This window comes from Bos indicus x Bos taurus, chromosome 15 (assembly GCF_003369695.1).
Source record: "Bos indicus x Bos taurus breed Angus x Brahman F1 hybrid chromosome 15, Bos_hybrid_MaternalHap_v2.0, whole genome shotgun sequence".
Classification (NCBI taxonomy): domain Eukaryota; kingdom Metazoa; phylum Chordata; class Mammalia; order Artiodactyla; family Bovidae; genus Bos; species Bos indicus x Bos taurus.
The window spans coordinates 33,829,628-33,847,290 of NC_040090.1; the positions used below are offsets into that span (position 1 = coordinate 33,829,628).

Here is a 17,663-nt window from a genome sequence, read left to right on the forward strand (position 1 = left end):
TTCAGGAATGAGAGAACTCTCAGATCTGAGAAAGAGTTTATAAAGAGTCCAGGAGCTTCCTGGGAAAGCCATTTACCTAGCAGAAAAACCACCAATTCCTAAGAGAGAACTCCATCCAGCTGTGTCCTTCTAACACTTTTGCCCCAAACAACTGACTGTGGAGGGCAATTCATTTCAGTCTAACTTTTTTTTTCCTTCCTCCAAAGAGAATCCTGAATGGATTATGATTGTAGTTCTCAGTCAAAAGCAATATTACCCCTGTACAATTTACAAGACAGTAACTCAGCTAACAAGCATTTGAAAACATGATCCACATCGTAAGTCATCAGGGAAATGAAAATAAGACAGTAATAAGACACTACTACACATCTGTTAGAAATGCCAAACTCCTTAACCCTCAAATTCTTGTGAGAATTTGAAGCCACAGGAACTCTCATTCATTGCTGATGGGAATGCAAAATGGTACAGCCCCTTTAGAAGACACCTTGGTGGTTTCTTACAAAACTAAACAAACATACTCACACCAGGCAATCCAGCAGTTGTACGCCTTAGTATATACCCAGAAGGATTGAAAACCTATGTCTGTACAAAGATTTGTTACATTGGTTTTTTTTCATTTCTATGCAAGGACTGGTATGATAATTCCTTGACTTTTTGTATCCTTGTAAAAGTTTGTTAAAAGTAAATTTGTGAGTAGAACATCCAAAACAAACCACCTGGTCTATGCCCAGGCTCACTCGTGATCCTCATAGAACCCTGCACCCAGCTACGAAATCTATCAGCCTCCAACATCAAGTGCATGGATTTTGTACATTTCTAAGAAAACTTTACATTTCTTTTTAAAATGTCATTACTTATTTCATAAAGCACTTGAAGTATCTATCACATACCCAGGTTTTGAGCTGGTAATGCAGGAAATGGAACTGAGTCCATGCAAGCCACTTTTGATGTGTTGATCAGTCACAGTACCTTCTTCATATGCTGCACAAATTTTTTTTTTTTTTTGCTTTTCAGTTGTATTCTTATGTTTTCTGAAATAATAAAACATAGTATGCCAAAATTGTTGCCTTTTTTCTTCCAGCTTCAATAATAAAATGTGTTCACAAAAGTTCCCAATTTTGAGAAGTATTTTTTAATGCATGCTGGTATGATAGCTGTCACAGTACAATCTAACAGAATTGTGGATGAGGTTAAGACAACTAAGCACCACTGGAACCATCTTATGGAAAAAACAAAGGAACCTTTTGTCAAACCCAATGCTTTGTGTCTTTGTAGATTTGCCTACTTTAGACACTTCATATAAATTGAATAATATTTTGGGTAGTCTTTTGGTACTGTTTTTTTCAATTAGCATAATATTTTCAAGATTCATCTATCTTGTGGCAAGTGTAAATGCTTCACTCTGCCTAGTGGTCAAATAATGTTCCATTGTATAAATCTATTGTGTTATATATAAGCATTTTTCAGTTGAGGGACATTTGAGTGGCAGAAACATTTGTTAACACTGTTTTTTCCTCATTTAACTTTATCCATATCTGTGTCAAAAATCAACTGAAAAGAAATGTGAGCTTTTGTTTCTATATTCTCAATTCTATTTCATTAAACTATATGTCTATCCTATGCCAGTATTAGACCACCTTGATTACTGTAACTGTATAGCACATTTTGAAATTGTTTAGTGTGACTCTTCCAACTTTGCTGCCTTTTTATGGTTTTTGCTATTCTGGGTGCCTTAAAATTTCATATGTATTTTGAGACCAGTTTGTCAATTTATGTAAAGAAACAAACTTGAATTTTAGTAAGGATTTTATTACAACTTAAGAATCAATTTGGGAAATATAGCCATATTCAGTCTCTAAATTCATAACCATTGTATCTTTTAATTTATTTTTTATTTTTATTTATATTTATAAAATTAAATATTTATAAATTTATTTATTTAAATAAATTTACAATAAATAAATTGTAAATCACTGTAAAATTTATTAATTTAAATTAATTTTTTTTTTTTTTAGATAAATAGAGTAAACAAATGCTTTTTAAAAATTCAGAGAACAGATTGGTGGTTGTGGTGTTGAGAGTAGGTGAACTGGGTGAAGGAGGTTGAAAGGGACTGACTTCCCTCACCTCGGTCGCTGAGGTTTACTGGGTCCAAGTTGGGCATAGGAGCAACAGGCTCCACATGCAAAGCTGATGGCAATGGATTTTTAGAAAAAGTTCCTAAGTAGTCTTTTGTCTTTTTCACTCTTCATTTTATACGAGCCCCCTTTCCACTCACTTTAATTATCCTAGAGCTTTAATTATGACCTATAAACTGCAAGTCTCCGTATCTGTAGCCCCAAGCTTTCTCTTGAATACTAGGTTTAAATTTCCATTGGCTAGCAAATATTTCTCCCTTTATATGCTCTAGATACTTTTGAAACATGTTTAAAATATAATAATGAAAAGTTTTAATTTTTAATTAATTTTTAATTAATTAAAATTTATTAATTTCTTTGAGCAGTGCTTTTGTCTACAATGTTTTCAGTAAATAAGTTTTGTACCTCCTTGGGTAAAATTATATCCAAGTATTTTTATTTTTTTTTATTCTATCGTAAATGAAGTTACTCCTTAATTTCAAATTTGAGTTGTTCTTTGTTAGTGTATAGAAATACAATGGATTTTTAACATATTGATCTTGTTTTATTGAACTTTATTGATGTGATTTATTAGTTTTAATAAGTTTTAGAATAGATTTCTTGGGATCTTTTCAACAAAAATATCAGATCATATGCAACAATGTGGATGGACTTGGAGGGCTATGCTAAATGAAATAAGTCAGAGAGAGAAAGACAAACACTGTATGATATCACTTAAATGCAGAATCCAAAAATACAACAAGTTAGTGAATATGATAAAAAAAGAAACAGACTTACACATATAGAGAACAAACTAGTGTTCACCACTGGGCAAAGGGAAGGGATGAGGGGCAATATAAGGTTAGGGGAGTAAAAGGTACAAGCTAGTATATATGAAATAAGCTACAAGAATATACTGTGCAACATGGGGAAATAGTAAATATTTTATAACAACAATAAATGGAGTATAAGCTTTAAAAATTGTAAATCACTGTATCATACACCTGTAACTTTTATAATATTGTACAACTATATTTCAATTAAAATAAATAAATAAATAAAATTTAAACACTAAAAAATGTAAATTTCCACCAAACTACATCCCAACCCCACCCACCCAACCTTCTACTTTTTTTGCTTTCGAGTTACAGATAGAAGAGATGATATTAAGTAAACCAGGTTTTAGAAGTCATAGCTAAGGAGCAGCTTTTATTGCAGAGTTGTTAGAGTCAAACTCAAATCCCTTGGGAAAATGGACTTTTTTAATGGTCCTAATGATCTGTTTGGTTTTCACACTGTAGATAATGGGATTCATCACTGGTGGAATAAGCAATACACATTGGCCATAAGAGTGTGTGCATAAGGAGGTGCCTTTTCCCCAAATCTATGGACAAAGGACAAGCTAATGCAAGGGATGTAGAAGATGGCAACGGCCCCTATGAGGTAGATACATGTCTTAAAGGCCTTATGCTTCTCTGGGGAAGTAATGCTCAGCTTAGCCTTAATAATCAAGACATAGGAGAGAAAAATAAAGATGGAGTCCACTCCTGCAGTAACTATGAGGACAGTAAGTCCTTAAATACCGTTGATCTTATTATCAGAACATGAGAGCTGGATTATATCAGGATGGAAGCAATAAGAATAATGGAGCACATGGATTTTAAGAAGGATAGATATTTAAGAAGTAGGGCCATAGGCATTAGGATCACTGTGCCTCTGACTAGGATGGCAAACCATACTTTGATAATTTGATAATTCTGGAATCAATCAGAATAGCAGCATATCTCAGTGGGTTACAAATAGCAACGAAGCGATCAAAGGCCATTGCCTGGAGCGTTGAAGGCTCCATGACAGTAAAAGTTGAAAGAAGAATGTCTGGGCAATGCAGGCATTGAAACTGATCTGTCTTGCGTTGAACCAGAATATGCCCAGCATGGTGACTAGTGTTGAAATACACAGTCCCAGGTCGGTGGGAGACTTGACTCAGAGATGATGACAAATAGAATTACATCATTCCCAGGTAAGGCAGTTATGCAGAGACAGCAAAAAAAGAATGGAAAACCAGGCATGGGCAGCTTCTAGTCCTGGAACTCCCGTCAGTAAAAAGATCAGAGGAGAGGAAGCAATGTTAGGAAAAGGTGACATTTATACGATGGATGAATAATAGTGTTGAAATAAAACATCCTATAATGATAAATGAAAACACCATTCAGTAAATTCATTATGATTTTTATTAACTGAAGTTATATAAATCAAATTGGAGATTTTCCTCTGGACCTTATCTCCACTTCTTTGCTCCCTAGTTTTTAGTCTTTCTTTGCTGTGCTGAACTTCTCCTCCATAATCCTTGTCTCCTGATTTGTAATAGAGAAGAGGGCATTTTAAATAATATCTCAAGAGTACTTTTTGTCATTTTCCACTTTGATCCTAAGTGTTTTTTCCTCCTTTCTTTGTACTCCCCTCATAAAGGAGAATTGGATCAAGATAATCTGAAAATACCAAGAAGTTAATGGAGACCTCAAAGTAATAATAGATTACAAAAGAAAGATGTATTACTTAATAAAAATAAATCATATGCTAGAATATTTGTATTAATTCTAGTGCATTCTTGTAAAACTTTATCATACATTTAAAAATATATAGTCTTTCTGGGAAGCAATTTTTTTAAGGAAATACTTTTATACATGTTGAAATATCCTATTTATTATTTCTTGGTCAATGGATCTTATCCCTGCCTTGATTGGGTGGTTTCTAATCTAGAGTTACCTTTCTGATCTTGATTTTTTTCCTTTTATGTCTGTTGTCATTGTAGTTGTGTTGAAACATAACTGGTAAAGATAATTCTCTGTGATACTGCATTTAGCAATTACTCCTTTCAGAGGCAACTGTATTAAATTTCAGGGTTAAGAGTAAGGTGTGCAGATACCTGATATTAGATACTCCCTCTTCAGCCTAGTCTTATTGCAATTATTGCTACCCTTTACTTGCCTACAGTCTCAGAACAATACCCTTACAGAGCCTGGCTTCCTCAAAGTAATAACATATTTGAACTTCCAGTTCCACCAGTAGATTACTTTGTTATGTAAGTTATGTCCTGAATGTTTTTTTTTTTTTTTTTCCTTTCTCATATTGACTTAACTCTGATCTAGTCCCCTTATGTACTGCAAACTCTTGCTAAGATCCTCACTAAGCCCATCTGGTGGTGCTGTATATATTCTTAATTTTCTTCTCTTTGCCTCTTGAAGATTGGATGACTTCCTCATAGTCCCAGTCATTGACTGGATTTCCATTGGTCACTCATGAATATTGGAAACATGATTCTCAAACCACTTAATTTGGAGAATATACTCCTATAGCTGTGTTATGCCTACATGATTTTACTTCTTTAGTGATTAAAACAATTTGGCTCCAACTCTTAGTTTGAGATGCCTCTTGTGACTACTTTTATTTTTAATCCCCAGCTATTACTGCTATCCAGTCTCAAATTTTATTCCTATTCTTACAGGCTACTGAGATCCTAACATATCTTACATCTAAGGCTGCTCAGTTTTTGTTCAGAATAGCCATGTCTTTGGTCTTGTCATTTGATGTTAATATATTAAGGTGATTGAATTAGTCATCTCCGTGATTGTTTTCTTATTCTATGCTGTTGCAATTTAAAAAGACTTCACTGATACATGGTTATGGACACTATTTAGTATCTTAAATATATGAGAGATTCTAAAAGGGATCCACATACAGAAAAATTCAAGTGCATGTTTTATTGATTATGGAATGGCTACTGTCATGATATAAACTGATTAATATTCTATTAATTTTAAATTATTTAATGGAAAGGTGTATTAAGTAAAATTAAATCAATTTCTCACTCAGCTTTCTGGCATCATGAAAAATTAATATGCAAAAATTTTGAAATCAGGGGACAGAATATTCTTGATAATATTGGTAAACTGGAGATGTTAATAGTTAAGAGTTATTTTGAAAGGAAGTTAAGACCTATCATTCATAGAATTCCACAGTATGTCAGGCCTGTTATTTAGCTCTTTAAGTGAAGAATCTTATTTAATTTGAAAATCATATTGTTTTTAAGACTCAGACTTTTCATCCAGGAAAGTAAAAATTAGAGAAATAAATTTTATAATATTTCATACAATGGAAAAGCTAGGCCTTGAATTCCATCTTGGTATATTCAAAATTTGTTAAAGTCCACCATGGTACATACCAATGCTTCTCGATGGTGGTAAAATTGGTAGAATAACATTAAATAAATAAACTTTTATGTTACATATATATGCGGATTACTAAAATGTCAATTATTCATGTGATTTTTTTCTTCAACAGCCATATGCTGTCATCTTTCTTTGTCTCTAACTAATTGTGTAAATGCATAGACATTAGCATTTCAAGCACTTGGTACTTTTATAGCTTTTTTGGTGTGTGTTCTGATTTCTATTGTTCTACTTAAAACTTATTTCCTTATCAACATTCAAGGGAGATGAAAAAGCATTATTTGCTCACATGCTAAATTATTAAGATGACTGGTAAGATTAACATTGTATAATGAGACCTGCTGGAATCATAGATTTGAGCTAAAATACTAAAAATTAGTCCTATTCATTTCCATAGTCACTGCTGGCATATTTAACCTAAGTTAAGTGACTTCAAATGCATCTCTTTGATATCAGTCTGGCTTGAATATCTTGATCTCTTGAAGAGTATTATAGTCTGTTATTCTGAATGGAACAATATTGTTACAAGGAACATACTAATGAAACTTTCATGCTCTACTACTAATAAATCACTATTAGTTTTGGATAAATTATTTATCTCTTTGAAGTTCAACACTAGGATTTGAGCATATGACTCCAGATATCCCATAGTCAATATTTTCACTTAAAGAAATCAAATCTCACTTTTCATGGCAGAATTATATATTGATGACTGAAATTCAGCTCTTTGGGCTATTTGAATTCTCCATGTTCAGTACCATGAATAATATATTTTAGATATCTTTTCTAAGGACTCCTAGTCAGTTTTCAAATTGACCACATAACTTGGATTACTTTTTGATTTTCAGAATTTCATTGTTTATAAGTTTTTTAGAATGGAGATTCAGTACATTGGAAAGAATATCTGTTCTTTATTTCTAAGCTGCATGAAAACAATAAAATAGCATTTTTTGTAACGGTAACGGAATATAGCCGATTAACAATGTTGTGATAGTTTCAGGAGCACATCGTATGGTAAATTCTTAAATCAAAGGCAATTCTACAACATCTTTCGTTTGCATGGCTATTATAATTTCCTCTTAAAAATACTTCCCCTGAAGAAGCCAAATCTCTTACAGCAAAATGAGTCCACATAAACCTTCCAACATTAATACACATCCATGTCTCTCTGATGCCCTTGTACTTACATCAAGTGAAGAGGGTGAGGAAGAGACAGGGCTGTGTGATCTCCTTCAGTTCCCAGAGTAGAGGTTCTCTATGAAGAACCCACTCTCAGGAGACTCATTTACCCATCAGAAAACCCTATTCCTAAGGGATCTCTCTGGCCAGTTGTATTTGCTTGTTTTGCCGCCTTTGTTCTTCAGAGTCACTCTGCATGCCTAAATTGGCTTGCTCTCCCACAGTGTTTAGTGTACTATGATTGCTGAGGTTGTTTTCTTTTTGACTTACGATGGTTCATATAGAAATTATATGACAGGAAAATATAAAACCAATACAATATTGTAAAGTAAAAAAAAATAAAAAAAAGAAAAAAATAAAAATAAAAAATAAACTAGTATTTTAAAATAAATAAATAAATGTAATGTTCTGAAGGTTCAAAAAAATATTGAATAAACATGAAAAGTCTGTAAATACAGTTTCCATGCATGTTTTGGAGAAGAAAAAATATCATCCTCCTATACTAGGATTTTCAGAGAAGGCAATGGCACCCCACTCCAGTACTCTTGCCTGGAAAATCCCATGGATGGAGGAGCCTGGTAGGTTGCAGTCCATAGGGTCGCTAAGAGTCGGGCATGACTGAGCAACTTCACTTTCACTTTTCACTTTTATGCATTGGAGAAGGAAATGGCAACCCACTCCAGTATTCTTGCCTGGAGGATCCCAGGGACAGAGGAGCCTAGTGGGCTGCCATCAATGGGGTCACACAGAGTCAGACACGACTGAAGCGACTTAGCAGGAGCATACTAGGATTTTAGATCCAGTTATTCCACAGACAGGGCTTCCCCAGTGGCTCCGTGGTAAAGAATCAGCCTGGAATGCAGGATACTCAGGAGACTCGGGTTTTACCCCTAGGTCGTATGATCCCCTGGAGGAGGGCATGGCAACCTGCTCCAGTATTCTTGCCTGGAGAATCCCAAGGATGGAGGAGCCTGGTTGGCTACTGTCTATAGGGTTGTACAGAGTCAGACATGACTTAAGCGACTTATCACATAGCACACATTTCACATAGAGGAAGATTTAAATTTTCCTTCACAGGTAGACATCAAAACAAATAAATTTAGCTTGGAGAGAACAAATATACCACAGATATTGTACAACACCCTGTTGTATCCTGTTATGTCTCAGTGGCTCCCCAAACTGGCTAACTTTTAGATATACCTGAGGAATCTTATTATATATACAGATTCTTAAGCCAAAACTGGTAAAATAATATATTCTGGAGGGGGGTTGAAGGAGGGTGAATTTGTGTAGACTTAAGAAAAAAATTTTTTGAAGTCTTTATTGACTTTGTTGCAACATTGCTTCTGTTTTATGTTTTTAGTTTTCTGTCCATGAGGCAGGTGGCAGCTTAGCTCCCTGACCAGGGATCAAGCACAGATCCCCTGCATTGGAAGGCAAAGTCTTAACCACTGGAGCCAGAGAAATCCCTAGATTTTGATTATTTTAGAGCAGTTTTAGTTTCATGTTAAAATTAAGTGAAGGACCTCCATGGTGGCTCGGTGGTAAAGAATCCTTCCACCAATGCAGGAGATGGAGGTTCCATCTGTGGTCCAGGAAGATCCCACAAGCTGCAGAGCAACTAAGCCCATGCACCACAACTACTGAGTCTGTGCTCTGGAGCCCAGGAACCACAACTACTGAAGCCCACTCAATGTAGAGACTGTGCCGCTCAACAAGAGAAGCCACCACAGTGAGAAGCCCAGGCACCTCAACTAGAGAGTAGCCCCTGCTTGCTCCAACTACAGAAAAGCCCGTACAGCACCAAAGATCCAGCACAGCTGAAAAGAAGTTTCAACAATTAGTTTTAAAAATTAAGTGGAAATTACACAACGCCATATACATTCCATTCCAACACATGCACAGCCTCCCCCACCCTCAACATCCCTCGCCAAAGTGATATATTTGTTGCAATCAATAAACCAACACTGACATACCATTATCATTCAATGTTCATAGTTTACATTAGGATTCATTCTTGGTGTGGTTCATGGTACATATTTTGACAAATGTATAATGACATGTATTCACCATCATAGTATCTAATTGCCCTAAAAGTTCTCTCTGCTCCTTCCCTCTCCCTAAGTTCTTGTCTCCATGGTTTTACCTTTTGCCAAAATGTCATATAGTTGAAATTATATAATACGTAGCCTTTTCAGATTGATTGCTTTCACTTTATAGTATCCATTTAAGGTTCGTCAATGTCTTTTGTGGCTTGATAGCTCTTCTTAGCAACCACTGTGTGGATGAACCAGGGATCTGTATTTTTAATAAGATGCCCATCCATCAATATGTATCAAGCCTATATTACAATCTTGGAGAATATATTACAGACAAGAGGTATTTTCTTTAAAATTTGAATGTCAGTTAAAATTGTATATAGTGGATACAACATTCCCATTGAATTATTAATTCAATTAATATGCCACATTATTACTTCTCATTTTAACTTGCTCCTATCATTTTTGTTTTGCTTGTTCCTATTGACTTCTGTATCATGGTTTATGATTTCATACCATGGTTATAATAAAGTAAAATTGCTATTTAAAGGTCTTTTTAAATTGAGTTAGTCAATGTTTATGTCTTTTACTAAGTCTCCTGGAAAGCAGGAACATCTATAATAAGCATTTTAATGCAACTACATCTTTGCAAATTATATTCCTTACTAAGCAATAGCTCACTTAAAGTAAGAAGCTAATCTTGTTCACATTTATAGCCTCAATATCCATCCTAAAGTCTGTTTTATTAAAGACACTAGGTGCATGGTACTACTGGAAAATGAATAAGAATGTAATTTGGGATGGCCATGTCCTTAGTTTTATTTGTTCTACTTTTGTGGCTGCAAAACTCTGAGCTGGTGATATCTCAGATGGCATAGCGTGCCACTGTCTTATCATCATCTGTGAAGAAGTGAGAGAGTGAAGTAGAGTGGGACCGATAAGACTAGCAAATCCAAATTTCGATATTTGGCAAAACTAATACAATATTGTAAAGTTTAAAAATAAAATAAAAAAATAAAAAAAAACACAAAAACTCAACATTCAAAAACTAAAAAAAAAAAAAAAGACTAGCAAATCCAGGGCATTACTTGGCAATGAGCTAGAATAATTGACGGAGGGTATTTAATTGAGTCTGGGGAGATAAATCTTCGAGAGAGCATTTCAAAGCATTTCTATGTCTATACAAAGTAGCAGTTCAGTGCTAATTTACCAAATAGATACTACAAACATATACAGAAATAGACAATGAGGTTTGAAACCACACTGAGCTAATCCCTAGGAATGTGTTGAATAGGAGATATGAAGGAAGAGTGAGAGAGAGGAATTCTGGGCAAGGGCAAATTTCTCTACTTGGTTTTATGTAGTTCTTGAAATAACAGGCAGAACATCCCTAGGAAAATACTGTCTGAAATACAAATGAAAAAAATTGCTTTAAATTTATTTCTTCTAAGTTTATGAGTACACATGCATAAACAACAAAGGATAAAAATAAAATTCATACAGTGGTTACCTATGGGGAAGGTGGAATGATTGAACTTGAGGGACTATATCAAGGAGGACTTTGGCTTTTTCTATAACATCTTTTATTAGTGGCAATATATTTATTATTATTTCTTGTATAACTAAAATTTAATTCAAAAGCCATTTTCAAAGCTTTTTTCTGACTACTTGACAGCAAACAGGAGGAAAAGGGACAATGTTAGAGGTCTATAAACTTAAAAGGAAGCCAAGATTTAGTGTAGAAAGTTAAGTGTTGGAGATGAAAGAGATATTTTGGTATTAGAACAGTCAAGAAATACAGATTCATAGCATGCAGAAGCAAAAGGAAAGTGAGCATTTGAAGATGGTTCATAAGTTTTTGTCTCTGGCATTGGAAAAAATTTCCAAACTTACCTAATAGCAGCAGTTCTGGAAAACACATTCAATTTTTTAAAAATGGCTTAAATTATTTTTAGTCATATTGAGCTTTATGGAAACTGGGATAAGTTCCTGAGAGTGCAATCTCAAGTTCCAAAGTAACCCTTTCTCTATATGATTGAGAAATTCAGAACTGATCAATTACTAGATAACACAGGCAGAAAAACTGGGATAAGTTATAAGAGCGATTTCTTGTGCTATACTTGCCAAACATTGAATTGAAACCTTATCACTGGAATTGTTCAGAAGGACAATTTGATAGTCTATTATGTTCAGTCCAACTCAACAACTATCACTATGTCTGCTCTGTGAGAGACGTTTTGCTATGTGGTGTAGAAGTTTCAAAGAAAATCAAGGCATTTTTTTTTTCATTTAAGGAATTTATAGTCTTGTGGAAAGGATAATAATTATATACAAATGTATAGTCAAAACTTTTAAAGACAAAAAGTGTACAGATAAAGCACTTAAAAGGTAAATTATGGGAAGGAGAGATCAGATGTCACCGAAAAAATCATGAAAAACTTAATGAAGAAGATATTTAATGAGGAGTCTTGAGATATCAGTAGAGTTTCAAGTTGGAGCTATAGGTGTCAGGATTGAAGTGGAGTCAACAGTAAAACACACCATTAGGAAAGTTTCATGTACATGATGGAGCATTTAGCAGACTGATTTTCTTAGAATTGCAGAATATGTGAAGAGATAAAAAGATGGACTTTCAACTTTATAGCAAAATTGAACCAGAATTGTGGAGGAATTCATCACAGACAGGAATTTCTTCTTCATTTAGTTAGTGTATGATGAATAACCATGAAAGAGATGTTTGTTGGTTTGTTTTTAAATTTTAATACAAATTGATTCAGCTATTTGGAAAATTATCTCAAAATGAATGATGGGTGTTTTGGGGCAAAAATATGATTAGAGAAAGGAATTTGTTTAGTCATCTGTAATTAGGCTAACTGAGAGATAGTGAGATTCTGAATTCATAATTTAGTGGTGTAAAAGGTAAGATTTCCTTAGATGGGATTAACTAAATCATGGAGATAACTGAATTGGAATATTTGGTTCCACTGGACTATAAAATTACATATGTTTAGTGGAAAATTCTGAAAGAGATGGAAATACCAGACCACCTGACTTGCCTCTTGAGAAACCTGTACGCAGGTCAGGAAGCAGCAGTTAGAACTGGACATGGAACAACAGACTGGTCCCAAATAGGAAGAGGAGTATGTCAAGGCTGTAAATTGTCACCCTGCTTATTTAACTTCTATGCAGAGTACATCATGAGAAACCCTGGGCTGGAAGAAGCACAAGCTGGAATCAAGATTGCCAGGAGAAATATCAATAACCTCAGATATGCAGATGACACCACCTTTATGGCAGAAAGTGAAGAGGAACTCAAAAGCCTCTTGATGAAAGTGAAAGTGGAGAGTGAAAAAGTTGGCTTAAAGATCAACATTCAGAAAATGAAGATTGTGGCATCGGGTCCCATCACATCATGGGAAATAGATGAGGAAACAGTGGAAACAGTGTCAGACTTTATTTTTGGGGGCTCCAAAATCACTGCAGATGGTGATTGCAGCCATAAAATTAAAAGATGCTTACTCCTTGGAAGGAAGGTTATGACCAACCTAGACAGCATATTCAAAAGCAGAGACATTACTTTGCCAACAAAGGTCCATCTGGTCAAGGCTATGGTTTTTCCAGTGGTCATATATGGATGTGACAGTTGGACTGTGAAGAAAGCTGAGTGCCAAAGAATTGATGCTTTTGAACTGTGGTGTTGGAGAAGACTCTTGAGAGTCCCTTGGATTGCAAGGAGATCCAACCAGTCCATCCTAAAGGAGACCAGTCCTGGGTGTTCATTGGAAAGACTGATGCTGGGGCTGAAACTCTAATACTTTGGCCACCTCATGCGAAGAGCTGACTCATTGGGAAAGACTCTGATGCTGGGAGGGATTGGGGGCAGGAGGAGAAGGGGACAACAGAGGATGGGATGGCTGGATGGCATCACCGACTCGATGCATATGAGTTTGGGTGAACTCCGGGAGTTGGTGATGGACAGGGATGCCTGGCGTGCTGTGCTTCATGGGGTTGCAAAGAGTTGGACACAACTGAGTGACTGAACTGAACTGAACTGAACTGAAAACTCCAATTTGTGATAAATCTTCACTAACTTTGAAATAGATATTTGTGATAGCAGAATTGTTAAAGATGAGTTCCCTTGAAATATAAAAGTTTGAGCATAGCTTTTTGAATTGGCTTTGTTTTTACACTATAGATGATGGGATTCATCATCTATATCCCTCAGGAGGGATGAGCAAGTATACATTAGCAATGAGTGTGGGCACATAAGATGGAGTGTGTTTTCTAAATCTGTGAACAAAAGACAGGCTGGTCAAAGGGATGTAGAATATGGCCACAACAGTGATATGAGAAATGCAGGTGCCTGAAGGCCTTCTTCCTCTCCTCTGGGGATGCAATGTTGAGAACCGAGCAAATGATCAAGACATAGGAAAACAGGATAAAGACAGAGTCCACCCCAGCAGTAGAGATAATTGCAGTTAGTCCAAATACACTATTGATCTTTGTATCTGAACACGAGAGCTTCATCACATCAGGGTGGAAGCAGTAGGAGTGATGGAGCACATGACTATGGCAGAATGATAGACGTTTAAGAAGCAGGACTAGTGGTGTCAGAATGACTGTCCCCCTGGTGATGACTGCTAGACCAATCTGTGCAATCCTCGTGTGCGTTAGAATGGTAGCATATCTCAGGGGGTTAGAAATGGCCACAAAATGGTCAAAGGCCATAGCCAGGAGCACCGAAGATTCCATGAAAGTGAAGAGGTGAATGAAGAACATCTGTGAGAAGCAAGCACTGAAGCTGATTTCCCAGGCATTGACCCAGAAGATTCCCAGTACTGTCACCAGTGTTGAGCTGCATAAGCCAATGTCGGTGGTGGACAACATGGACAGGAAGTAGTACATGGGCTCGTGGAGGCTTGGCTCAGTGAGGACTATGAACAGGATCAAAGTATTTCCAGAAAGGGCAGTCAAATAAAGGCAGCAGAATGGGACGGAGATCCAGGTGTGGGCCCATTCAAGTCCAGGGATGCCAGTCAAGAGGAAAGTTGGCAAAGTGGAGTTATGGAGGATTGGCATTAATGTATGCAGGAGTGGAATTCTCTTGTTTGATCTTGACTTTCTAAATTCAAAATTTATTTTTAATTTAAGCTTACTATAAATTTAGTAAAGTTCACAAAACTTCAGAGTACAGCTAAGTCTGGCATCTATATACACCTATGTAACCACTTCCATGATCAACTGATACATCCTTACCACCAACCTAGAAGGCTTCCTAATGCTTCATCCTTAACAATGTCTTCTCCTGCAGTAACCATTGTTCTGACTTCTAGTACTACAATTACTTCTCTCTGTTCTTGAGCTTGATATAATAGAATCATGTAGTATTTATAATTGCATCTTGCTTCTTACACCAATATTATGTCTGTGAATTTCATCACTGAAATAAGATATTGAGTTCAATTTAATTTCAATTTACTTAGCTAAATATATTTGATGTTTATCACTTATTATCTTATACTCTGACCAATATTTTTATTACATATTTTATTCTTCAACTGGATTGTAAACTTCTACTTGAGAATGGGAGTTAATCTTAATTCTGCTACATGAGAATAGGAGTGAATTTTAGCTAATCTTTGCTTCAAAGAATTCATTGCTCATAGTAGATATTCAGTATGTTTCTGGTAATTGATTTATATTTTATTTGCCTTCCTGAAATACTCTATTTAACCATGAGCAGAACTTGGTCTAAGAAAACAATTGACTAATTTTGCCTTGGAATTTTAGAATTATTAAACTCAGATTATAAGTGAAAAGTCATTTTAACTTAGCAGGGAAACCTCTCGTTGTCAGGTTCCACATATACCTAAGACTCTATCCCTGATAACATCAGTTTATCCTGCCTCATTACATTTATTTACTAAAGTGAACTAGAGGGAAGATGCTTCAGGTCCTGTGAATCTGCAGCTTGATACTGTTTTTAATTTGTAACATTAAAATACTGCCTTGTTTACCTTTATAGAGTCTGCCTTTGTTGCGCTAAAAATCAATAGGGAAAAATCTTCTTTTGTATCATGTATTCCTTGGTCCTTAATCTAGTCTTTGATCTCTTATAGGGTTGTTCAGGTGTACAATATTGTGTGAATCTTAGACAGTGTTCTATATAATGTTATAGGTATTTTACAAAGATTATTTCATTTGAACCTATGATAAACCTGAGAGAGATATTTTTATTACAGATAAAACAAAGAGAAGTTCAGAAGTTGTTATAAATTACTAAAGGTCATAAAATTTGGAAGAGATCACACTGAGAATCAGAAAATAAGACTTTAGAACTTGTGCTGTTAAAAACTATACTATACTTCCTAATGAAAATAATAATTATAATAATAATAATGATAATTACTTATATTTCAACAGTAATATAACTCTCTATTAATAAATATGGCAAATATTTGCATAAATTAAAAAATATGGCAAATAAATATGGCAATATTAGAGAAATCTATGTTTTCAAATCTCCTATATAATATTTTTATGGTTCATAGAGGAAGCAACTGTATTTCTGGATTGCGTATGTTTTGGAGGACATGTAGATACATTATTGAAACAATTTATCAAACAATTTAGCAAACAGGAAATTCTTAAGCATAATATGGGATACATAAATTCAAATTAATCTATAGTGGACATAAATTTATTGTAAAAATAAACCTATTGTCCAAATATATTTTGAGCTCATTTAAGACTTCTGTTTTTACTTTGAAAGCCATACAAGACAATTTCCATTAAGTATATCCATTTTTGCACAATTTTATCATCAAATCAACTACATAACTTACTTATGAATGTAGTCAAAGTTTAGTTTGACTATTTCTACAACATGTTGTTATCTATTTATACATACTTTCAATTCCATAGGCATCTCATTGATAATGTTATTTTATTCATTTATTTTCCAACTTTAAAATATTTATTTAATCTGAAGTTAATCTCCTAAACACTTCCCTAGTAACTTAGTGGTAAAGAATCTGCCTGCCAATGCAAGGGTCATGGGTTCCACTCCTGGGTCAGAAATATTCCCTGGAGAAAGAAATGGCAACTCACTCCAGTATTCTTGCCTGGTAAATCCCATGGACAGAGGAACCTGGTGGACTATACAGTCCATGGGGTTGAAAAAGAGTCGGACACAACTTAGCGACTAGACAACAACAACAGATCTCTTAAATATTAGATCCATCTCCCTAACTCTTGGATTTCTCCATTAAAGTATCTCAAAGTCAACTCAAGCACCAAATGAGGGCATCTGAATTATTTCCCACAACTTGTATATTCTATTTCTTCCCATTTGATTAACAGTTCTATACATTTATTGTCAATCTATAGGTCTATGGTAACTTAATACATCAGGTTGCCTAATTCAGAAATCTGAATGTACTCTCACCTCCCACCTGTAGATCACCAATATCTATCTATGTTGAAACTCTTTCTAATTTGTATAGCATATTGCTTTCAGAGTTTTCTAAGATTTAGAATAGACCTTGGGATTAAAATACACATACATATATATATATATATATATATATGCACACACACATACATATATGTATATAGGTATAACTGAATCACTTTGCTCTACACCTGGAACTAACACAATGTTGTAAAACAACTATATTTCAATAAATTGTTTTTAAAAATAGAATAGAATAGACTTCTATTTTAAAGTATTTTTAGCCAGTACTAACTGAAACCAGTTTCTCCCAATTTTCTATTAAGTTTTCAAAAAAACATAAAGGGGAAGAGAAATAGACCAAAGAAACACGAAAGTTAAAGACAGATAGTCTTCATCCAGAGTTTTTTTAAGTGATTAACTGCTCCTAACTAAGGAATATAGACATGAATTGAGTTAAAACATAGGACAGCACTTAATGCCATTTTGACAGACTACATTCAGGAATCCAGAGTCTGTATCAAAAAAAAAAAACAAAAAAACAAACCAATAAATAACCTTTTTTTAAAGGATATTTAACCATAAGTTGACCTAGGGCATTTTTCTTCCCCAGACATCTCATCTCAAGAAAAACAGGCAAAGATGA

General features: G+C 34.8%; 2 pseudogenes; both read right to left on the bottom strand.

Moving 5' to 3' along the window:
- Positions 1–3,264: 3,264 nt before the first annotated feature.
- Positions 3,265–4,262, bottom strand: LOC113904752 (annotated as a pseudogene).
- A 9,424-nt stretch (positions 4,263–13,686) lies between these two features.
- On the bottom strand, positions 13,687–14,643 carry LOC113904753 (annotated as a pseudogene).
- Positions 14,644–17,663: the final 3,020 nt, after the last annotated feature.